The sequence below is a fragment of the Salmo salar genome, chromosome 01 (genome assembly GCF_965601325.2).
Source record: "Salmo salar chromosome 01, fSalSal1, whole genome shotgun sequence".
In the NCBI taxonomy this organism is placed as follows: domain Eukaryota; kingdom Metazoa; phylum Chordata; class Actinopteri; order Salmoniformes; family Salmonidae; genus Salmo; species Salmo salar.
Window position 1 is genome coordinate 970,001 of NC_138291.1, and position 25,487 is coordinate 995,487.

The 25,487-nt window shown below is 43.5% G+C and overlaps 1 pseudogene across 1 annotated transcript in view; it reads right to left on the minus strand.

Moving 5' to 3' along the window:
* Positions 1-20,206, minus strand: part of LOC106578259 (attractin-like) — a 115,307-nt pseudogene extending 95,101 nt beyond the window's left edge. Inside the window, exons 1-4 of the transcript XR_014379040.1 lie at positions 19,454-20,206; positions 6,685-6,768; positions 2,238-2,351; positions 742-870 (exon numbers count right to left, since the gene is read on the minus strand). The product of XR_014379040.1 is annotated as an attractin-like (transcript). The remainder of the gene's footprint in view (positions 1-741; positions 871-2,237; positions 2,352-6,684; positions 6,769-19,453) is intronic.
* Between the last annotated feature and the right edge of the window lie 5,281 nt (positions 20,207-25,487).

A 25,487-nucleotide genomic window follows, 5' to 3' on the forward strand; every position in this document is an offset into this window, starting at 1 on the left:
CCCGGTTAACTAAGTGCTTTATCTCTTCCTGTTATCCTGGTTAACTAACTGCATTATGTCTTCCTGTTAGCCAATATAACTAAGTGCATTATCTCTTCCTGTTAGCCTGGTTAACTAAGTGCATTATCTCTTCCTGTTAGCCTGGTTAACTAAGTGCATTATCTCTCCCCGTTAGCCTGGTTAACTAAGTGCATTATCTCTTCCTGTTAGCCTGGTTAACTAACTGCATTATCTCTTCCTGTTAGCCTGGTTAACTAAGTGCATTATCTCTTCCTGTTAGCCTGGTTAACTAAGTGCATTATCTCTTCCTGTTAGCCTGGTTAACTAAGTGCATTATCTCTTCCTGTTAGCCTGGTTAACTAACTGCCTTATCTCTTCCCGTTAGCCTGGTTAACTAAGTGCATTATCTCTTCCTGTTAGCCTGGTTAACTAAGTGCATTATCTCTTCCTGTTAGCCTGGTTAACTAAGTGCATTATCTCTTCCTGTTAGCCTGGTTAACTAAGTGCATTATCTCTTCCTGTTAGCCTGGTTAACTAAGTGCATTATCTCTTCCTGCTACTCCCTTTTATATTTAGCGATCCAGTTTACAAAACAAAGTGGCACTTTTCCTCTTTTGGTAAAGAGCTACTGCAGCTACTGTCCAGACTCACCTGTTACTAAGAAGAGGCCCTGCAAGGTCAGACTCACCTGTAGGAGACGCTGAACACAGTCAGGTTATAAGGTCAGGGGTTAAAGGTTACCTATATGAGATGTTGAAGCCGGTCAGGTTATAAGCAGCGTCGCTGAAGAAGTGGAGGAGAGCGTAACCAGACTGTGAAACCACCTCCGGAACCGTCTCGTTGCCGTAGCGCTCAGGAACTATCAACCCACTGCAACAAGGACGGACAACACCCATCAACACCCTGAATAATTCATCGTTACCCAGGTAAATCAATAATTCACCGTTAACCAGGTAAATCAATAATTCATCGTTACCCAGGTAAATCAATAATTCATCGTTACCCAGGTAAATCAATAATTTATCGTTACCCAGGTAAATCAATAATTTATCGTTACCCAGGTAAATCAATAATTCACCGTTACCCAGGTAAATCAATAATTCACCGTTACCCAGGTAAATCAATAACTTATCGTTAACCAGGTAAATCAATAATTCATCGTTACCCAGGTAAATCAATAATTCATCGTTACCCAGGTAAATCAATAATTCATCGTTACCCAGGTAAATCAATAACTTATCGTTAACCAGGTAAATCAATAATTCACCGTTACCCAGGTAAATCAATAACTTATCGTTAACCAGGTAAATCAATAATTCATCGTTACCCAGGTAAATCAATAATTCATCGTTACCCAGGTAAATCAATAATTCATCGTTACCCAGGTAAATCAATAACTTATCGTTACCCAGGTAAATCAATAATTTATTGTTAACCAGGTACATCAACATCTCTTGTAACAACATAAATCATCAGGTAAATCATTAACAACATTATGCAGGTTCATTAACGGATCAATGAAAGACATTCCTCAGTTGAAGTAATGCAGTTTGAGAACAGCAGTGAGGAGCAGATGTCTATGATCATGACAACAACAGGCCTCTTGGATCTCCTGGTTGACCTCAGAGTAACAGGTCATTACAGAGAACTCTCCCTCCACATCTCTCATAGTGCACATCACACTGTCATACCACTGCTACCAACCCAATACAAGGTACCACTGCTACCAACCCAATACAAGGTACCACTGCTATCAACCCAATACAAGGTATCACTGCTATCAACCCAATACAAGGTACCACTGCTATTAACCCAATACAAGGTATCACTGCTATCAACCCAATACAAGGTATCACTGCTACCAACCCAATACAAGGTACCACTGCTATCAACCCAATACAAGGTACCACTGCTATCAACCCAATACAAGGTATCACTGCTACCAACCCAATACAAGGTATCACTGCTATCAACCCAATACAAGGTACCACTGCTATCAACCCAATACAAGGTATCACTGCTATCAACCCAATACAAGGTACCACTGCTACCAACCCAATACAAACCACCACCACCACCCCCACCACCACCACCTACAATCACCACCATCGCCACCACCACCACCACCCCCACCACCACCACCTACAATCACCACCACAACCACCACCGCCACTACCTACAAATCACCACAACCAGACCTACACATACAGGTGGACCACCAGCCTCCCTGTACCCACCTGAAGGCAGCCAGTAGAGGAGTGTAGATAGAGTCACCATCGTACACATACAGGTGGTCCCAGCTACACTCTGTAGCAAAGTGGTCCAACCTCAGTCTGAGGATGCTGTTGGGCCTGCAGGACAGAGACAGAATACAGTTAGGCCTTTGGTTGGAGAAACACATTATTATTTTCAATGACGGCCTAGGAACGGTGGGTTAACTGCCTTGTTCAGGGGTAGAACAACAGATTTTTACCTTGTCAGCTCAGGGATTCAATCTTGCAACCTTACGGTTAACTAGTCCAATGCTCTAACCACCTGCTTTACATTGCACTCCACGAGGAGCCTGCCTGTTACGCGAATGCAGTAAGAAGCCAAGGTAAGTTGCCAGCTGGCATTAAACTTATCTTATAAAAACAATCAATCAATCATAATCACTAGTTAACTACACATGGTTGATGATATTACTAGTTTATCTAGCCTGTCCTGCTTTGCATATAATCGCTTAGGTACACGTTGCTCCAACCATAAACATCAATGCCTTTCTTAAAATCAATACACAAGTATATATTTTTAAACCTGCATATTTAGTTAATATTGCCTGCTAACATGAATTTCATTTAACTAGGGAAAATGTGTCACTTCTCTTGCAAACAGAGTCAGGGTATATGCAGCAGTTTGGGCCGCCTGGCTCGTTGCGAACTGTGAAGACTATTTCTTCCTAACAAAGACAGCCAACTTCGCCAAACGGGGGATGATTTAACAAAAGCGCATTTGCAAAAAAAGCACAATCGTTGCACGACTGTACCTAACCATAAACATCAATGCCTTTCTTAAAATCAATACACAGAAGTATATATTTTTAAACCTGCATATTTAGCTAAAAGAAATCCAGGTTAGCAGGCAATATTTACCAGGTGAAATTGTGTCATTTTGCGTTCATTGCACACAGTCAGGGTATATGCAACAGTTTGGGCCGCCTGGCTCGCTGCGAACTAATTTGCCAGAATTTTACGTAATTATGACATAACATTGAAGGTTGTGCAATGTAACAGGAATATTTAGACTTATGGATGCCACCCGTTAGATAAAATACGGAACGGTTCCGTATTTCACTGACAGGAAAAACGTTTTGTTTTCGAGATGATAGTTTCCGGATTCGACCATATTAATGACCTAAGGCTCGTATTTCTGTGTGTTATTGTATTATAATTAAGTCTATGATTTGATAGAGCAGTCTGACTGAGCGATGTTAGGCAGCAGCAGGCTCGTAAGCATTCATTCAAAACAGCCCTTCGCAATGCATTGCGCTGTTCATGACTTCAAGCCTGTCAACTCCCGAGATTAGGCTGGCAATACTAAAGTGCCTATAAGAACATCCAATAGTCAAAGGTATATGAAATACAAATCGTATAGAGAGAAATAGTCCTATAATTCCTATAATAACTACAACCTAAAACTTCATACCTGGGAATATTGAAGACTCATGTTAAAAGGAACCACCAGCTTTCATATGTTCTCATGTTCTGAGCAAGGAACTTAAACGTTAGCTTTCTTACATGGCACATATTGCACTTTTACTTTCTTCTCCAACACTTTGTTTTTGCATTATTTAAACCAAATTGAACATGTTTCATTATTTCTGAGGCTAAATTGATTTTTATTGATGTTTTATATTAAGTTAAAATAAGTGTTCATTCAGTATTGTTGTAATCGTCATTATTACAAAAATCGGCCGATTAATCGGTAGAGGCTTTTTTTTGGGTCCTCCAATAATCGGCATCGGCGTTGAAAATTCATAATCGGTCGACCTCTAAAAAGGATGTTTTGGGGCATAGAATGCACAGCTGCATGTGGTTCAATTTGAAGAGATAAATCATTGCCATAAGCACGAAATGCTCAACTGTTTTCAGCGGAGTGGTGGCAGCGTAGCCTAGTGGTTAGAGCGTTGGATTAGTATCCCAAAGGTTGCAAGATCAAATCCCCGAGCTGACAAGGTACAACTCTGTCGTACTGCCCCTGAACAAGGCCGTTAACCCACTGTTCCTAGGCCGTCATTGAAAATAAGAACTTGTTCTTAACTGACTTGCCTAGTTAAATAAAGGTTAAATAAAATAAAATAAAAAAATAAAAAACCACAAGTGTTCAAAATGTTATCACTGTAAACACTCATGGAACACTTGGCAATGCTCGTAACAACAAATCATGTCCTTCTGTCTCAGCACCAGATTCCCAGTGCTGGAGGTCAGTGGGGTTGTACTGGAAGACTGGCTGTCTCCCAAATGGACCCCTATTCTCTATATAGTGTACTACTTTAGACTAGAGCCCTATGGGTCCTGGTCAAAGAGCCCTATTAGAGCCCTATGGGTCCTGGTCAAAGTGCCCTTTTAGAGCCCTATGGGTCCTGGTCAGAGCCCTATTAGAGCCCTATGGGTCCTGGTCAAAGTGCCCTATTAGAGCCCTATGGGTCCTGGTCAGAGCCCTATTAGAGCCCTATGGGTCCTGGTCAAAGTGCCCTTTTAGAGCCCTATGGGTCCTGGTCAGAGCCCTATTAGAGCCCTATGGGTCCTGGTCAAAGTGCCCTATTAGAGCCCTATGGGTCCTGGTCAGAGCCCTATTAGAGCCCTATGGGTCCTGGTCAGAGCCCTATTAGAGCCCTATGGGTCCTGGTCAGAGCCCTATTAGAGCCCTATGGGTCCTGGTCAAAAGTAGTTCACTAAATAGGAAGCCATTCGGGACACAAGCAGTGGATTGTCCTCACTTCATTAGCTAGCTGCTCTTCTAAGAGTCCCACAGCAGAATGATGTCAACATGGATGATTCAGTTATTATTATAGAAGTCCAGTTCATCACTTTGTTTTTCTCAACATTCTGGTGATTTGGATTCAGAAGATGAACTAGTGGGATGAAGCTAAGTGCTGATAACCTGGTGCCCGATAACCTGTTAACACGCTTCATTTAATGAAGAATCTCTATTTGCATAGAGAATGTAACAGCAAAACCATTTAAAACAAACATCACTGCATATTATGAAGCTTAGCTTATCACTGGTATAACTTTCAATTCATAAACAGCAACATATTATTGGTTGATCTTTAAGAGAAGCTTGGCAATACACACTCAGTGGCCAGTTTATTAGGTACACTCATCTAGTACTGGGTCGGCCACCCCCTTTGCCTCCAGAACAGTATCGGGTCGGCCACCCCCTTTGCCTCCAGAACAGTACCGGGTCGGCCACCCCCTTTGCCTCCAGAACAGTACCGGGTCGGCCACCCCCTTTGCCTCCAGAACAGTACCGGGTCGGCCACCCCCTTTGCCTCCAGAACAGTACCGGGTCGGCCACCCCCTTTGCCTCCAGAACAGTACTGGGTCGGCCACCCCCTTTGCCTCCAGAACAGTACCGGGTCGGCCACCCCCTTTGCCTCCAGAACAGTACCGGGTCGGCCACACCCTTTGCCTCCAGAACAGTACCGGGTCGGCCACACCCTTTGCCTCCAGAACAGTACCGGGTCGGCCACCCCCTTTGCCTCCAGAACAGCCCGACCCGGTTCAGGGATGGAAACGTTGCTCAATTGGTATCAAGGGACCTAACATGTGCCAGAAAGATATTCTCCACAGCATTACACCACCAGCCTGTACCGTGGACACCAGGCAGGATGGGTCCATATCCTGACTCTGCCATCAGCATGCCGCAACAGGTACCAGGATTCGTGGGACCAGGTGATGTTTTGCCACTCCTCAGTTGTCCAGTGTTGGCCCAATGGAGCAGCTTGTTCTAGCTGATAGGAGCGGAACCCGGTTTGGTCGTCTGCTGCAATAGCCAATCCGTGACAAGGACCGAAGAGTTGTGTTCCAAGATGCCGTTCTCCACACCACTGTTGTACTGCACCGTTATTCGGCCTGGTTGTGGCCTGGTTGTGGCCTGGTTGTGGCCCGGTCGTGGCCCGGTTGTGGTCTGGTCGTGGCCCGGTCGTGGCCTGGTCGTGGCCTGGTTGTGGCCCGGTCGTTATCTTGCACGATTCTTGCCATTCTCCTTCGACTTCTCTCATCAACAAGCTGTTTCCGCCCACAGGACTAACGCTGACTGGATGTTTTTTGTTTGTCACACCATTCTCTGTAAACCCTAGACAGTGTCGTGAGTGAAAATCCCAGGAGGCCATTTCTGAGATAGTGGAACCGGCACGCCTGGCACCAACTATCATACCACACTCAAAGTCGCTTAGGCCACTTGTTTTGCTCATTCTAACGTTCAATCGAACAGTAACTGAATGCCTGAATGCCTGTCTGCCTGCTTCATATAGCAAGCCACGGCCACGTGACTCACCGTCTCTAGGAGCGAACCATTTGGGTGAACAGGGTGGTGTACCTAATAAACTGGCACTGACTGTAGATTGGGCCTATCTTTCAGTGACATTGTGCAGGCTGGAGGCATGTTGTTGTTGTGCAATTAGTCTATAGTTATACGGACGTTCCCTCAATGAGCCAGGTGCATTTGGTCTTGTACTTGTAGTTCCCTGGTCCGTCTGTCAGGAACCCTGAGGGACCCGTCAGCCTATAGGAGAGAAGAGAGGTCAAAGGTCAGAACAGTAGGCCAATAGGAGAGCGAGAAAGGGTCAGAGGTTAGCCTATAGGAGAGGACAGATCAGTCAACCAATAGGAGAGAGAGAACAGAGGTTAGAGATGAAAGGCCATCGCCTCACCTTACTGTACACCTATTACAGTCACACCTGATAACACTGCCATTCACAAGATCAGCCATTCATCCAGTCCCAAGATCAGCCATTCATCCAGTCACAAGATCAGCCATTCATCCAGTCACAAGATCAGCCATTCATCCAGTCACAAGATCAGCCATTCATCCAGTCACACCTGATAACACTGCTATTCACAAGATCAGCCATTCATCCAGTCACAAGATCATCCATTCATCCAGTCACACCTGATAACACTGCCATTCACAAGATCAGCCATTCATCCAGTCACAAGATCAGCCATTCATCCATTCACAAGATCAGCCATTCATCCAGTCACAAGATCAGCCATTCATCCAGTCGCAAGATCAGCCATTCATCCAGTCGCAAGATCAGCCATTCATCCAGTCACACCTGATAACACTGCCATTCATCCAGTCACAAGATCAGCCATTCATCCAGTCCCAAGATTAGCCATTCATCCATTCACAAGATCAGCCATTCATCCAGTCCCAAGATCAGCCATTCATCCAGTCCCAAGATCAGCCATTCATCCAGTCCCAAGATCAGCCATTCATCCATTCACAAGATCAGCCATTCATCCAGTCCCAAGATCAGCCATTCATCCAGTCCCAAGAACAGCCATTCATCCAGTCCCAAGATCAGCCATTCATCCAGTCCCAAGATCAGCCATTCATCCAGTCCCAAGATCAGCCATTCATCCAGTCCCAAGATCAGCCATTCATCCAGTCCCAAGATCAGCCATTCATCCAGTCCCAGCCAGTCCCAAGATCAGCCATTCATCCAGTCACAAGATCAGCCATTCATCCAGTCCCAAGATCAGCCATTCATCCAGTCCCAAGATCAGCCATTCATCCAGTCCCAAGATCAGCCATTCATCCAGGCCCAAGATCAGCCATTTTGGGGAATATTCAGAGGTGGAAACTTTCCGTGGGAATTAACGGGAATATATGGGAATTAACGGAAATATATGCAAATTAATATTAATACCATTTAAATGTAGATGTTTTTTTGCATTGGATATATTTACCATATCATATGGAGACAGAAACATAAACCTTTTACCTTATCATAAGTAGAAATAATTGCAAATTATTAAATCCTTCCAATAGAAATAAAAAAACAATTTAGTTACGAATTGAACTTTAATTAAATGAGTTGACTCTTCACATGGGATGATTTCACTGAACAACAACTGAAAGGGAATATTGAATGATCCCCAATGATCCATCGCATCTCCCAAAAACGTTTTCAACATACATCTGTAAAATGATAGTCTAGAAACTAAAGCTTTGGTTGTCTTCCTCTCAGGCTTCCATGTCTTCTCCCTGGACCTCCTCAATGTCCACCTCTTGAACATCAGACTCTGAGGCCTCATCTTCACTGTCACTTTCCAACCTTGTTGAGGATGGCTCGTTGTCAGGCTCAAAATGCCTCAAATTTGCCCGGATGGCCACCAATGTTTCAACCCTTGTATTGGTCAGCCTGTTGCGTGCTTTGGTGTGTGTGTTCCCAAACAAGGACCAGTTGCGCTCTGAGGCGGCTGATGTTGGTGGGATTTGGAGGATGATGGAGGCAACAGGGGAAAGAGCCTCAGATCCACAAAGTCCCTTCCACCAGGTGGCTGATGAGATATGTTGGCACGACTGCCATATTGCATCTCCATCCCAAAGCCCTTGCTTGGAAGTGTACTTCGCCAGACTGCCAAGAACCTTGCCCTCATCCAGGCCAAGGTGGCGAGACACGGTAGTGATGACACCATAGGCCTTGTTGATCTCTGCACCAGACAGGATGCTCTTGCCAGCATACTTGGGGTCCAACATGTACGCTGCGGCGTGTATGGGCTTCAGGCAGAAGTCTTCACGCTTTTTGATGTATTTCAGAACTGCAGTTTCCTCTGCTTGGAGCAACAGTGAAGTGGGCAGGGCAGTACGGATTTCTTCTCTTACATCTGCAAGCAGAGTCTGAACATCAGACAGGATGGCATTGTCTCCCTCAATCCGTGCAATGGCTACTGCTATAGGTTTCAGGAGTTTCAGGCTGCTTACCACTCTCTCCCAAAATACATCATCCAGGAGGATCCTCTTGATGGGGCTGTCCATATCGGCAGACTGTGATATGGCCATTTCTTGGAGAGACTCCTTCCCCTCCAGGAGACTGTCAAACATGATGACAACACCACCCCAACAGGTGTTGCTGGGCAGCTTCAATGTGGTGCTCTTATTCTTCTCACTTTGCTTGGTGAGGTAGATTGCTGCTATAACTTGATGACCCTTCACATACCTAACCATTTCCTTGGCTCTCTTGTAGAGTGTATCCATTGTTTTCAGTGCCATGATGTCCTTGAGGAGCAGATTCAATGCATGAGCAGCACAGCCAATGGGTGTGATGTGAGGGTAGGACTCCTCCACTTTAGACCAAGCAGCCTTCATGTTCGCAGCATTGTCTGTCACCAGTGCAAATACCTTCTGTGGTCCAAGGTCATTGATGACTGCCTTCAGCTCATCTGCAATGTAGAGACCGGTGTGTCTGTTGTCCCTTGTGTCTGTGCTCTTGTAGAATACTGGTTGAGGGGTGGAGATGATGTAGTTAATTATTCCTTGCCCACGAACATTCGACCACCCATCAGAGATGATTGCAATACAGTCTGCTTTCTCTATGATTTGCTTGACCTTCACTTGAACTCTGTTGAACTCTGCATCCAGCAAATTAGTAGATAAAGCATGTCTGGTTGGAGGGGTGTATGCTGGGCGAAGAACATTCAGAAATCTCTTCCAATACACATTGCCTGTGAACATCAGAGGTGAACCAGTTGCATACACAGCTCGAGCAAGACATTCATCAGCATTTCTCTGACTACGTTCCTCCATTGAGTCAAAAAACTTCTGATTCCAGGAGGACCGTGAGCTGTTGGTATCGATAAGGTGTCTGATTCATCATTTTCACCTCAAATAGAAGTAGAGGGACTTTAGTCAGAGGTTGCTTGTTGTGAGCGCTGAGGGAACTTTATGCACTTGGCCAGATGATTCTGCATCTTTGTTGCATTCTTCACATATGATTTGGCACAGTATTTGCAAATGTACACAGCTTTTCCTTCTACATTAGCTGCAGTGAAATGTCTCCACACATCAGATAGTGCCCGTGGCATTTTCCTGTAAAGATTAGAAAAAGATGAGTAAAAAATATAAAAAAATACAATTCCATGTACAGATAAATAGTTAAGCAGTTAGATTAAACAACTCCTTTGTAAGATAAATGTTTTAAAATGAAACATGTATGGAAACAGGTGAATTAACACTCCTCAGATAGCAGGCTCAAGCAAGCTAAAACCCACATGGTAGCAAAAACTAACTAGCAGAAATTGTTAACAAGTTAGAAATGATTTAAACACACTTTGCTGTAGGCTATATTTACTAGTTAACAAAAAATGTATGTCAAATAAAATATATTCACCCCACCCAGTATTGTAATCAAAACTTACCAGAAAGCATGTAGTCCTTGGCTCAGACAGTGTAGTAGTGTGGGCTCAATAGCATCTCATTAGTGTGCAAGATCTTGAGAATCAGCTGTACATGTGATGGAAGAAGAGGGTTGCAGTTCCATTGAATTGGGGATAGTTTAACCAAAATATGCCACAAGACCTAGAATTGCCTTATGTGTATCCCACAAAAAAAGGTTCACTGTTATAAGCTAACTTTTTGCTGAATTTAAGCAAAATTCCCTAAATTTACCCAGAAAGTTTCCGACCCTTTGCAACCTTACTATAGACAGAGGATGGTTGAAGAGTTAAAATGTAGATGTTGTCATTTAATGACAGCTCACACAAACTGCCATAATGTTTTAGTTTGACTGTCCTCTCCAGTCACAAGCCAGATGGCTGATCAATGAACAGGGATATACAGGGACAGAGAGGGATTTATGCTGAGCTGTTCTTCAACCAGTTCTAGCTGAGCAACTACCTTTAATTACTCCTGTTATTGTCGATATGTTCTTCCAAATAAGGGAACCTCCAGTCTATTGAGGTGTGGTAGACTTCTGACCTGTTCGTGTCAGTAATGAGTGAATGTTATCGTTGGGCTACTCATTGTGTATAATTCCTTGTGCTATAATTTCTCTCTCTCTCTCTCTCTGCATTGTTGGGAAAGGCCGGTAAGTCAACATTTCACTGTTAGTCTACACCTGTTGTTTACCAAGCATGTGCCAAATAACATTTGGAGGTGCTGGATAGACATTTTTTTCGACATACCAGTCATAAGAGGAGTAGTAAATGAAGGTAGTTGCTTAAAATTCCATATTTGGTGAGTAAGAAACTTATTTTGACATTAGAAAGCTCACAGTTTGTTTAACATGATTATGAACGACTACCTCATTTCTGTACTCCACACATACAATTCTGTAAGGTCCCTCAGTCCAGCAGGGAGGTTTTCCAATGCCTTACAAAAAAAAAGCAGACATTGAATATCCTTTGAGTATGGTGAAGTTATTAATTACATTTTGGTGTATCAATACACACAGTCATTACAAAGAAACAGACGTCCTTCCTAACTTAGTTACCGGAGAGGAAAGAAACCCCTCAGGGATTTCATTATGAGGCCGATGGTGACTTTAAAACAGTTACAGAGTTTAATGGCTGTGATAGGAGAAAACTGAAGATAGTTACTCCACAATATTAACCTAATTGACTGACTAAAAAGAAGAATACAAATATTCCAAAACATGTATTCTGTTGATGGAGACGGCTCTCAACTAGGAGGCATTCTGCCTTCCGGGAAACAGAAAGGACAATGGAGACGGCTCTCAACCATTGGGGATCCATACAGCCTCCATCCTACTAAACTACACTGTAGCAGTTACAGATCCATACAGCCTCCATCCTACTAAACTACACTGTAGCAGTTACAGATCCATACAGCCTCCATCCTACTAAACTACACTGTAGCAGTTACAGATCCATACAGCCACCATCCTACTGAACTACACTGTAGTAGTTACAGATCCATACAGCCTCCATCATACTAAACTACACTGTAGCAGTTACAGATCCATACAGCTATGGAGCCTCCATCCAACTAAACTACACTGTAGCAGTTACAGATCCATACAGCTATGGAGCCTCCATCCTACTGAACTACACTGTAGCAGTTACAGATCCATACAGCTATGGAGCCTCCATCCAACTAAACTACACTGTAGCAGTTACAGATCCATACAGCTATGGAGCCTCCATCCAACTAAACTACACTGTAGCAGTTACAGATCCATACAGCTATGGAGCCTCCATCCTAATATTTACACGACCGTTCAAAAGTTTGGGGTCACTGAGAAATGTCCTTGTTTTTGAAAGAACATTAAAAAAATTGTCCCTTTAAATAACATCAAACTGATCAGAAATACAGTGTAGACATTGTTAATGTTGTAAATGACTATTGTAGCTGGAAACGGCTGATTTTTAATGGAATATCTACATAGGCGTACAGAGGCCCTTTATCAGCAACCATCACTCCTGTGTTCCAATGGCACATTGTGTTAGCTAATCCAAGTTTATAATTTTAAAAGGATAATTGATCATTAGAAAACCCTTTTGCAATTATGTTAGCACAGCTGAAAACTGTTGTTCTGATTAAAGAAGCAATAAAACTGGCCTTCTTTAGACTAGTTGAGTATCTGGAGCATCAGCATTTGTGGATTCGATTACAGGATCAAAATGGCCAGAAACAAAGAACTTTCTTCTGAAACTCGTCAGTCTATTCTTGTTCTGAGAAATGAAGGCTATTCCATGCGAGAAATTGCCAAGAAACTGAAGATCTCGTACAACGCTGTGTACTACTCCCTTCACAGAACAGCGCAAACTGGCTCTAACCAGAGTAGAAAGAGGAGTGGGAGGCCCCGGTGCACAACTGAGCAAGAGGACAAGTGCATTAGTGTGTCTAGTTTGAGAAACAGACGCCTCACAAGTCCCTATCTGGCAGCTTCATTAAATAGTACCGACAAAACACCAGTCTCAACGTCAACAGTGAAGAGGCGACTCCGGGATGCTGGCCTTCTAGGCAGAGTTGCAAAGAAAAAAGCCATATCTCAGACTGGCCAATAAAAATAAAATATTAAGATGGGCAAAAGAACACAGACACCGGACAGAGGAAGATTGGAAAAAAGTTATGGACAGACAAATATAAGTTTGTGGTGTTCGGATCACAAAGAAGAGCATTTGTGAGACGCAGAAAAAATGAAAAGATGCTGGAGGAGTGCTTGACGCCATCTGTCATCATGGTAGAGGCAATGTGATGGTCTGGGGCTGCTTTGGTGGTGGTAAAGTGGGAGATTTGTACAGGGTAAAAGGGATCTTGAAGAAGGAAGGCTATCACTCCATTCTACAACGCCATGCCATACCCTGTGGACGGCGCTTAACTGGAGCCAATTTCCTCCTACAACAGGACAATGACCCAAAGCACAGCTCCAAACTATGCAAGAACTATTTAGGGAAGAAGCAGTGAGCTGGTATTCTGTCTATAATGGAGTGGCCAGCACAGTCACCGGATCTCAACCCTATTGGGGAGGCAGGTAGCCTAGTGGTTAGAGCGTTGGACTAGTAACCAAAAGGTTGGTGGATCGAATCCCCTAGCTGACAAGGTAAAAATCTGTCGTTCTGCCCCTGAACAAGGTAGTTAACCCACTGTTCCTAGGTGGTCATTATAAACACGAATTTGTTCTTTACTGACTTGCCTAGTTAAATTAAAAAAAATGAAATACTGAACTGTTGTGGGAGCAGCTTGACTGTATTGTACGTAAAGAAGTGCCCATCAAGCCAATCCAACTTGTGGGAGGTGCTTCAGGAAGCATGGGGTGAAATCTCTTCAGATTACCTCAACAAATTGACAACTAGAATGCCAAAGGGCTATAAGGCTGTAATTTCTGCAAATGGAGGATTCATTGATGAAATCAAAGTTGAAGGACACAATTATTAATCAATTAAAAATCATTTTTTATAACCTTGTCAACATCTTGACTATATTTCCTATTCATTTTGCAACTCATTTTATGTATGTTTTCATAGAAAACAAGGCCATTCTGCCTCAAACACGTGCCTGCCCTCCTGTAACATACCAATCCATCGTCCTGTTGTCGAACAAAGAATTTTGTGCCTTTATTTCGACCAACATAGATGTATTCATTCAAATGAATAAAAATTATGACACCTCCCCCTCTCTTCTTTGGGAGACTTTCAAAGCTGTATGACGGGGAAAGATCATTTCTTACAATGCTCATTATGTCAAAGCAAACTGAAACATCAGGAACTGGTGGACTCAATCCTGGCAAAGAAAACTGAGACGTAAGGAACAGGTCCCGTGTGGCTCAGTTGGTAGAGCATGGTGTTTGCAACGCCAGGGTTGTGGGTTCAATTCCCGCGGGGGACCAGTACGGAGAAAAAAAAGAAAAAAAGGGGGAAAAAAATGTATGCATTCACAACTGTAAGTCACTCTGGATAAGAGTGTCTGCTAAATGACTAAAATGTAAAAATGAACTGGTGGACTCAATCCTGGCAATAGACTGCCAATATTCAACTTCACCATCCCATGAATTATACGCAGAGAGGTTGAAACTCAATTTAATCTGCTTTCCACTGATAAAGCAGAGTTTCTGTTGCAATGAACAAGGGGGACGTACTTCAAATATGGTGACAAGACCAGCTGCCTATTGGCACACAAACTTAAATGCCAGTCAGCATCTCATCTTATCTCTCAGGACTCTTCCCGTAATCTTACAAGTGATCCCTCTAATATTAATTCAACTAACCTCTACAAAGCTGAACCCCCATCAGATAATACGGCTATGGACAACTTTTGAGATAACGTGGATATCCCATCCATTGATATGGACATGAGTAAAGTTCTGGACAACCCTCTGCATCAAGATGAGATAACAAAGGGTCTAAAGTTAATGCAAAGTGGCAAGGCCCCAGGCCCTGATGACAAGGCCCCAGGACCTGATGTCTTCCCAGTCAATTTGTATAAACAAATTCTCAGATTAACTCGCCCCATTACATTATTAGATATGTTCACCGACTTATCACATGTCTCCCCCCCAACTCAAGCCTCCATCTCACTTATACTTAAGATCCGGTGGAATGGATATCGGTCCATTTCCCTTTTGAACGCTGATGTTAAACTATTAGCTAAGGTTCTAGCATGCCGGTTGGAACCTTCAGGATGTCATATCTGACGGTCAAACGGGTTTTATCAAAGGGCGACAACTGTTTTCCAATGTACGCCGGCTTTTGAACATTATAGTCTCTCCAGACCCCGAAATTGTTGTTTCTCTTGATGCAGAGAAGGCTTTCGCCTGGGTAGAGTGGGATTATTTATTTAAGATTTGGGTTTTGGGTCCAATTTCATATCATGGATACGTCTGCTCTATTCTGCTCCTACGGCTAGCGTCCACACTAACTCTCAACGTTCAAAATACTTCCCCCTCTCCAGAGGGACCCGTCAAGGGTGCCCTATGTCCCCGCTCCTTTTTTCTAGTGCGATAGAACTGCTCTCCTTGGCCTTAAAATTATCTCCATCATTTACTGTAATCCACCGAGCTGGTAAAGAAGTGTCACTGTATGCAGATGGTCGAACTTTGCAAGCCTAGTCATACGAGTTAAAGTAGAATTACAATGCTGGGATAGTCTGCCTCTCTCATTAGCTGGCACAATCCAATCTGTTAAAATGAACATTTTACCTAGGTTTCTATACCTTTTTCAACATCTTCTAATCTTTCTACCAAAATCTTTTGATTTTTTTTACCAAGTTTGATAGGCTCATCAGTCATTTTATCTGGGCAGGCAAATCACCTAGGATACGTAGAGCAATACTTCAAAGAAGGAGACAAGATGGAGGATTGGCACTTCCAAATGTACTGCTTTACAATTGGGCAGCCAATATTCAAAGGATTATGGTCTGGTGTAATGCTCCAGGGACCAACTGGTGCTTATAAGATGTGCACTCCTGCCAATCATCCTCCCTTTCTGCCCTTGCCAGTGCCCCACTGTCCTTGTGTCTTTCAAAGTATCCTGGAAACCCCATTATGCCCTCTACTTTTAAGATCTGGAGATAATTTGGTCAACATTTTACACTTTCTGGTCCCTTCTCTTCTAAGCCCTATCTGTATCAACCACCTATTTTTACCCTCCAAACTCCACCAGGCTTTTGTTTTGTGGCATGAGAGAGGTTCGGTTTGTTTCAAAGATGTATTTTTAGATGAGAAGTTTGTCGGCTTTAATGATCTCGTTGCTAAATCTAATCTGGCTCATTATAATCTTTTCCGCTATTTTCAAGCCCGTAACTTTGTTCACTCTCATTAACTGCCTCCCAAGACGATGCTCGAGGAGATTTTGTCCCTCCCGTGGAGTCAGCAAGGTCTGATTTCTAGATTATATGACATTATGCTGTCCTCTGAACCCTCTCCAATAAACAAAATCAAGACAGACTGCGGTAGTGAACCTGAACTTGACTTTACAGATGACTGGCGGGACGAGGCTTTACAGACGACTGGCGGGACGAGGCGTTACAGACGACTGGCGGGGACGAGGATTTACAGATGACAGGCTGGACGAGGCTTTACAGACGACTGGCTGGGACGAGGATTTACAGATGACAGGCTGGACGAGGCTTTACAGACGACTGGCTGGGACGAGGATTTACAGATGACAGGCTGGACGAGGCTTTACAGACGACTGGCGGGACGAGGCGTTACAGACGACTGGCGGGGACGAGGATTTACAGATGACAGGCTGGACGAGGCTTTACAGACGACTGGCTGGGACGAGGATTTACAGATGACAGGCTGGATGAGGCTTTACAGACGACTGGCTGGGACGAGGCTTTACAGACGACTGGCTGGGACGAGGCTTTACAGATGACTGGCGGGGACGAGGCTTTACAGACTGGCTGGCTGGACGAGGCTTTACAGACTGGCTGGCTGGACGAGGCTTTACAGATGACTGGCGGGACGAGGCTTTACAGACGACTGGCGGCGACGAGGCTTTACAGACTGGCTGGCTGGACGAGGCTTTACAGATGACTGGCGGGACGAGGCTTTACAGACTGGCTGGCTGGGACGAGGCTTTACAGACTGGCTGGCTGGACGAGGCTTTACAGATGACTGGCGGGGACGAGGCTTTACAGACGACTGGCTGGACGAGGCTTTACAGATGACTGGCAGGGACGAGGCTTTACAGACGACTGGCTGGGACGAGGCTTTACAGACGACTGGCTGGACGAGGCTTTACAGATGACTGGCGGGACGAGTCCCTTCTTAGGGTTAACTCCACATCATGTGCTCGGTTAGGTTTAATTCAGTTCAAAGTCTTGCATCGAGGCTCAACTGGTGACTTTTACTTGAGATGGCAGCCTTTAATTTCCTGTTTTGAATAGTTGCCCTCTATTGATCAGGAGTAAGAATGTTGGCCAACGGGATACAGGAGGGTAGAGATAGTATGTTGAGATATTTTTTATTTATTTTTGTGTATTTGTACTTGTGTATATATTATCTCCAATTGTACATTTGTTACAAAAATTGTAAATGTATGCTGCTTTTGTTGTTAAAGGGTGTTTCAATAAGTATAGGGGGATAAAAGGATGTATCTGTTCAATTTGTAATTCTTCATGTGTCCAATAAAAATATACATTTACGTCATTTAGCAGACGCTCTTATCCAGAGCGACTTACAAATTGGTGCATTCACCTTATGATATCCAGTGGAACAACCACTTTACAATAGTACATCTATATCTTTTCTTTTTTTGGGGGGGGGGGGGTTAGAAGGATTCCTTTATCCTATCCCAGGTATTCCTTAAAGAGGTGGGGTTTCAGGTGTCTCCGGAAGGTGGTGATTGACTCCGCTGTCCTGGCGTCGTGAGGGAGCTTGTTCCACCATTGGGGTGCCAGAGCAGCGAACAGTTTTCACTGGGCTGAGCGGGAACTGTGCTTCCTCAGAGGTAGGGGGGCGAGCAGGCCAGAGGTGGATGAACGCAGTGCCCTTGTTTGGGTGTAGGGACTGATCAGAGCCTGAAGGTACGGAGGTGCCGTTCCCCTCACAGCTCCGTAGAAAAAATAAAATCTAAAACATTTACTTGAAAATCTATGGAGGAACTGAACATGGTTGTCTAGCAATGATCAACAACCAATTTGAAGAATTTTGAAAATAATAAAAATTGGCAAATGTTGAACAATCCAGGTGTGGAAAGCTCTTAGAAACGTACCTAGAAAGACTCACAGCTGTAATCGCTGCCCAAGGTGCTTCTAAAAAGTATTGATTCAGAGGTGTGAATACTTACGATTTATTTATTTAACTAGGCAAGTCAGTTAAGAACAATTCTTATTTACAATGACGACCTACCAAAAGGTAAAAGGCCTCCTGTGTGGACGGGGGCTGGGATTAAAACTAAAAATATAGGGCAAAACACACATCACGACAAGAAAGGCAACACTACATAAAGAGAGACCTAAGACAACAACACAGCATGGTAGCAACACATGACAACACAACATGGTAGCAGCACAACATGACAACAGCATGGCAGCAACACAACATGACAACAACATGGTAGGAACACAACATGGTAGAAACACAACATGGTAGCAACACAACATGACAGCAACATGGTAGCAACACAACATGACAACAACATGGTAGAAACACAACATGACAACAACATGGTAGAAACACAACATGGTAGCAACACAACATGACAACAACATGGTAGCAACACAACATGCCACAGAAACACAACATGGTAGCAACACAACATGGTAGAAACACAGCATGACAACAACATGGTAGCAACACAACATGGCAGTAGCACAAAACAGGGTACAAACATTATTGGGCACAGACAACAGCACAAAGGGAAAGAAGGTAGAGACAACAATACATCATGTAAATGAGATGTCTTTAATTTTCCATAAATTTGCTAAATTTTCAACAAAAAAATGTACTTTCTCATTATATGTAGATGGGTGATAGAAATAATATATTTAATCCATTTAGAATTCAAACTGTAACAAAATGTGGAATAAGTCAAGGGGTATGAATACTTTCTCAAGGCACTGTATGAAACTTTGAATTATAGTTTGTAAACTTGATTTCAGACCATCTACCATAGTGCAACTTAATATATACATTTCATTTGAACATTCAATTAAATTGAAGTATATATATATATATATATATATATATATATATATATATATATATTTAAACTGAATATAATATTCATTCAATTCAGTGTCAAATCATGAAACAAGTTCAACTTATGAATTCAATGATTACATTTGTACATTAGAAATTCAAAAATGTTTAATTCAAAGTCCTAGCTAATAGAAATTCAAAATGAAGAAAATTAGAATTTATTTTGGCAGTGAACTCGCTCCATATTAATGTTGAGACCAGAGCGTCGGGACTCTTAACAAAACTCCCCCAATACAGAAGAGGACTTCGTCCAATGACTGATATGTAATGGAAGTCGTAGGCAGCGACTCTCACCTGAACCTTCCTCCGCAGTGTTGGCATTGGTCCCCGACCCAGCCGGGGCTGCACACACAGTGGCCCGTAGACGTGTTGCATTGCCCGTTCATACACGGTTTGTCGCATTCTTTCGCCTCGGTGATAGTCGGCAGTCCAAGGAGCAGCCCGAAAGCGGAGAAAATGAGCAGTGTTTGGAGCATCGAGGCCCGGCCACCGACCTCCACCAGCCCGCTAGTCAGGCTCAGGATGCAGGCCGGACGACGTATCGATCCGTCCATTCTCCAAAAAGATGGCTACTGCTCGAAACAGGTCCGGACCACTAGTCCACTTCTGGTCGGATTTGAATGCGACCGGCACTGGTTTTCAAGTTCCGTGGAGATTTGAGAACGACTCCTTCCTATCTCCTTGTTGTTCCTGATTTTAATCTCATTCTTGCATTACATTTTTCCGGGGAAGTGACGTACAGATTGCAGATGTCACGAGGACATCTATTTTATTATGGGTTTATCCATGAAGGCTCCATCTGGTCTTTTATGAGGTCTGGCCATAGTATGAGAATTCTGCGGCCGACAGCTCAGTCTGAAACAGTATCTAACACACCCCTACTCAACACACACCCTTACCCACCACACACACACCACAACAACAAACATCACACACACACCACAACAAACACACCCCTACCAAATGTAGATGTGTAAAAGGTAATTATATTCCAACGCACTTCATCGGACGAAGCGCATTCATTCATAAAACACACAGTACCAGTTTGGACACACCTAGTCATTCCAAGGTTTTTCTTTATTTTTACTATTGTCTACATTGTAGAATAATACTGAAGACATCAAAACTAATGAAATAACACATATGGAATCATGTAGTAACCAAAAAAAGTTTTAAACAAATCAAAATAGATTTTGAGGTGACCACCTCATGAAGCTGGTTGAGAGAATGCCAAGAGTGTGGAAAGCTGTCATCAAGGCAAAAGGTGGCAACTTTGAAGAATTGAATATATAAAAGATATTTTGATACTGTATAATAGGGATCTACTAGACGTTGTCAGTCTGTGGAACACAACTCTTCTCTACGTTTGTAAAGTCTGTGGCTCTTTAGTCATATCCCAGTTTACCCTGATTAACTCTTTAGTCATATCCCAGTTTACCCTGATTAACTCTTTAGTCATATCCCAGTTTACCCTGATTAACTCTTTAGTCATATCCCAGTTTACCCTGATTAACTCTTTAGTCATATCCCAGTTTACCCTGATTAACTCTTTAGTCATATCCCAGTTTACCCTGATTAACTCTTTAGTCATATCCCAGTTTACCCTGATTAACTCTTTAGTCATATCCCAGTTTACCCTGATTAACTCTTTAGTCATATCCCAGTTTACCCTGATTAACTCTTTAGTCATATCCCAGTTTACCCTGATTAACTCTTTAGTCATATCCCAGTTTACCCTGATTAACTCTTTAGTCATATCCCAGTTTACCCTGATTAACTCTTTAGTCATATCCCAGTTTACCCATTTGCTTATGGTCTTGTCTACACCTAGCAACCTGTTTTTTAAATTATATGCACAAACAATATTCAATTGTATTTGGAATGGCAATCCAGACAAAATTAAAACGGGCCTATTGATATAATGAGTATGAATTCGGAGGGCTGAAATGATTCAATATTAAAGCATTAGACCTCTCACTAAACGCTTCAGACATACAAAAGTTCTACTTAAATCTGAACTGGTTCTCTAGCAGATTAGTAAGAATGTCATCTCACCCCATGTTCAAGAATGGCCTTTTTCTCTTTATTCAGATTGCAACCTCTCACTTTCGGTTATTTGAATACAAAAATAAATCTCCAAAATATCTTTATTTTTTAAACAAGCCATAGAAAGTTGGTTGCAGTTTCAGTTTAATCCACCTGAAAAAGACAGAACAAATAATACAACAAAATATTGTGGTTAAACTCCAGCTAGTCAAACATTTGCAACATTTTGACTAGCTGGACCTTGATACCAATGTGGGAATCTTATGATTTTCTTTCTTTGACAAAATGTTTGATCAAAAGTTGTAAAGATCTTTAGTTTAGTTGGTTGGCTTACTTTTCTCTGCATGAGTATGCTGCTAGTGTCACGTCCTGACCAGCAGAGGGAGTATGCTGCTAGGCTAGATAGCCACTTGACTGAAACATGGCTCAAGCATGATGAATTTACTGTGTTAAATGAGGCCTCTCCTCCTGGTTTCACTAGTGACCAGAATGAGGATGGCTGCTGTTTTACGGGCTCCTAACCAACTGTGCTGTTTTTTTCCCTCGTTGTTTGTAACTTATTTTGTACGTAATGTTTCTGCCACCGTCTCATATGACTGAAAAGAGCTTCTGGATATCAGAACAGCGATTACTCACCTCGAACCGGACGAAGCTTTTTAGTTTTTACGAATTGGAGGCGAAAGATTTACTTCTCCTCCCGGACCAGGGGGCGCAGATCCGGGTGTTCAGTGAGAGTTTTGTCAGCGAGTGGATAATCCGCCTTCACCGGCTGTCCGTTCTATTTGTAAACGTGCAGTCACTGGAGAATAAACTGGATGAGCTCCGTTCGAGACTGTGCTATGAACGGGACATTAAACTGTAATATCTTATGTTTCAGTGAGTCGTGGTTGAACGACGACATGGATAATATAGATTTGGCTGCCTCCGGTAAGACAAGCGGTGGCGGTCAGTGTCCATTTGTCAACAACAGCTGGTTTGCGATGTCTAATATTAAAAGAAGTATTTTGGTATAGCTCGCCTGAGGTAGAGTATCGCATGATAAGCTGTAGACCACACTATCTACCAAGAGAGTTTTAATCTATATTATTCATAACCATCTATTTACCACCACAAACCGATGCTGGCACTAAGACTGCACTCAACCAGCTGTATAAAGCCATATGCAAACAAGAAAATACTAATCCAGAGGCGCGCTCCTAGTGGCCGGGTATTTTAATGCAGGGAAATTTAAAATCAGTTTTACCTCATTTATATCAGCATGTTAAATGTGCAACCAGAGGGTAAAAAAATAATAATACATTTAAAAAACTCAACCACCTTTACGCCACACACACAGAGACGCAAACAAAGCTCTCCCTCGCCCTTAATTTGGCAAATCTGACCATAATTCTATCCTGATTCCTGTTTACAAGCTAAAATTAAAGCAGGAAGCACCAGTGACTCCGTCAATGGAAAAAGTGGTCAGATGAAGCAGATGCTAAGCTACAGGACTGTTTTGCTGCACAGACTGGAATATGTTTCGGGATTCATCCTATGGCAGTGAGGAGTATAACTCCTCAGTCCCGTGTTTCATTAATAAGTGCATTGACGACGTAGTCCTCACAGTGACGGTACGTACATATCCCAACCAGAAGCCATGGATTACAGGCAACATCCGCATCGAGCTAAAGGATAGAGCTGTTGCTTTCAAAGAGCGGGACACTAATCCAGACGCTTGTAAGAAATCCCGCTACTCCCTCCGACGAACCATCAAACAGGCAAAGCATCAATACAGGACTAAGATTGAATCCTACTACACAGACTGACGCTTGTCGGATGTGGCAGGGCTTGCAAACTATTACGGATTACAAAAGGAAACCCAGCCGTGAGCTGCTCTTATGCCTACTAGATGAAATAAATGCCTTCTATGCTCGCTTCGAGGCAAGCAACACAGAACCATACATGAAAGCACCAGCTGTTCCAGACGACTGTGATCACGCTCTCTGTAGCCGATGTGAGTAAGACCTTTAAACAGGTCAACATTCACAAGACAACAGGACCAGATGGATTACCAGGACGTGTACTGCGAGCATGCACTGACCAAGTGGCAAGTGTCTTCCATGACATTTTCAAACTCTCCCTGACGGAATCTGTAATGCCTATGTTTCAAGCAGACCACCATTGTCCCTGTGCCTAAGAACACTAATGTAACCTGCCTAAATTACTACCGACCCGTAGTACTCACATCTGTAGCCATAAAGTGCTTTGAAAGGCTGGTCACGGCTCACATCAACACCATAATATACAGGGGGTACCGGTACAGAGTCAATGTGTAGGCTATATACAGGGGGTACCGGTAGCAGAGAGAACAGTCTATGACTAGGGTGGCTGGAGTCTTGGACAATTTTCAGCCTTCCTCTGACACCGCCTGGTATAGAGGTCCTGGATGGCAGGAAGCTTGGCCCCGGTGATGTACTGGGCCGTACGCACTACCCTCTGTAGCACGCTACGGTCAGATGCCAAGCAGTTTCCGTACCAAGCGGTGATGCAGCCAGTCAAATTGCTCTCAGTGGTGCAGCTGTATAACTATAATATTGTAGTGCCTTGCGATCAGATGCCGAGCAGTTGCCATACCAGGCAGTGATAAAACCAGTCAGGATGCTCTCGATGGTGAAGCTGTAGAACCTTTTGAGGATCTGAGGACCCATGCCAAATCTTTTGTCTCCTGTGGAGGAATCGTTTTTGACGTGCCCTCTCCACGACTGTCTTGGTGTGCTTGGACCATGATAGTTTGTTGGTGATGTGGACACCAAGGAACTTGAAGCTCTCAACCTGCTCCACTGCAGCCATCGATGAGAATGGGGGCGTGCTCAGTCCTTTTCCTGGAGTCCACATCTCCTTTGTGTTGATCACGTTGAGGTCCACATCTCCTTTGTGTTGATCACGTTGAGGTCCACATCTCCTTTGTGTTGATCACGTTGAGGTCCACATCTCCTTTGTGTTGATCACATTGAGGTCCACATCTCCTTTGTGTTGATCACGTTGAGGTCCACATCTCCTTTGTGTTGATCACATTGAGGTCCACATCTCCTTTGTGTTGATCACATTGAGGGAGAGGTCCACATCTCCTTTGTGTTGGTCACATTGAGACCACATCTCCTTTGTGTTGATCACGTTGAGGTCCAAATCTCCTTTGTGTTGATCACGTTGAGGTCCACATCTCCTTTGTGTTGATCACATTGAGGGAGAGGTCCAAATCTCCTTTGTGTTGGTCACGTTGAGGTCCACATCTCCTTTGTGTTGATCACATTGAGGTCCACATCTCCTTTGTGTTGATCACATTGAGGTCCACATCCTCCTTTGTGTTGGTCACATTGAGGGAGAGGTCCACATCTCCTTTGTGTTGATCACGTTGAGGTCCACATCTCCTTTGTGTTGATCACATTGAGGTCCACATCTCCTTTGTGTTGATCACATTGAGGTCCACATCTCCTTTGTGTTGATCACATTGAGGTCCACATCTCCTTTGTGTTGATCACATTGAGGTCCACATCTCCTTTGTGTTGATCACATTGAGGTCCACATCTCCTTTGTGTTGATCACGTTGAGGTCCACATCTCCTTTGTGTTGATCACATTGAGGTCCACATCTCCTTTGTGTTGATCACATTGAGGGAGAGTTTGTTGCTGCTACCCAACTCGTATTATAATGTTCAGTTTAGAATAAAATGTTAACCTTGATTCCTGAGAATGGTCAAAATATTTTTTCCCAAAAAACTGGGGTAAACAAAATGTGAAATAATCTCCATGATATTCTAGACAAAGGAAACAGTAATGTTGATTTAATCTTTAATACAACCTCCAGTAGCTTACAGCTCGAAGACAGCCAACTCATCACAGTCATATAGTCATTGAAAGGTACAGCCATGGGAGGTTCAGCCATGGCTACAGACAGGGACAGTCAGGACAGCCAATAGGCTACAGACAGGGACAGTCAGGACAGCCAATAGGCTACAGACAGGACAGCCAATAGGCTACAGACAGGACGCCCAATAGGCTACAGACAGGACGCCAATAGGCTACAGTCAGGACAGCCAATAGGCTACAGACAGGGACAGTCAGGACAGCCAATAGGCTACAGACAGGGACAGTCAGGACAGCCAATAGGCTACAGACAGGGACAGTCAGGACAGCCAATAGGCTACAGACAGGGACAGACAGGACAGCCAATAGGCTACAGACAGGACAGCCAATAGGCTACAGACAGGACGCCAATAGGCTACAGACAGGACAGCCAATAGGCT